Source organism: Gossypium hirsutum, chromosome A02 (assembly GCF_007990345.1).
Source record: "Gossypium hirsutum isolate 1008001.06 chromosome A02, Gossypium_hirsutum_v2.1, whole genome shotgun sequence".
Classification (NCBI taxonomy): Eukaryota; Viridiplantae; Streptophyta; class Magnoliopsida; order Malvales; family Malvaceae; genus Gossypium; species Gossypium hirsutum.
The window spans coordinates 84,398,067-84,398,655 of NC_053425.1; positions in this window are offsets into that span (position 1 = coordinate 84,398,067).

Consider the following 589-nt stretch of genomic DNA (forward strand, 5'->3'; position numbering starts at 1 on the left):
CTCCTTTGGGTTTTTTAAGTATTCTTAGAAATGATAACAAAGAAAACTCAAGTCACATGATACCTGACAACTCTACTTCCTTTGTCACGTGCTTCATGAACCCCCGCTCATCCTATATTCCTATGAAGTATATTTGATATCAAGTGTTTATGCCATAGTATATTTGATATCAAGTGTTTATGCCTTACTATAGATAAAAGAAAAAGTATTTATATAAAAATAAATGATATGAGGTTGAATTTTTAGAGATTAAGGTGTTATAAGTAAATGTGAGTTTTTTCTTCTAAATTTAATTATGGATTTAAATTGATTTTATAGATATGAAAATAAAAATATCCTTATAGTAGTATTTTTATAGATATAAAAAAAAATCTTATCCATTTTACCTATGTATTATGGTTACCATTTAATCTTAAGTTTGTCATTAATATTATTAAGGGAAATGACTGAATGAGTCGCCCACATCTAATTTCGGTCTGTACTCTTTGTTGTTTGTTAAATTTTAATGCCACACATTAATAAAATAGTAATTGAGTTACGGCTTACGAGTGTTAATAGCAGGTAAAGTATATAATAAACCATACACAAA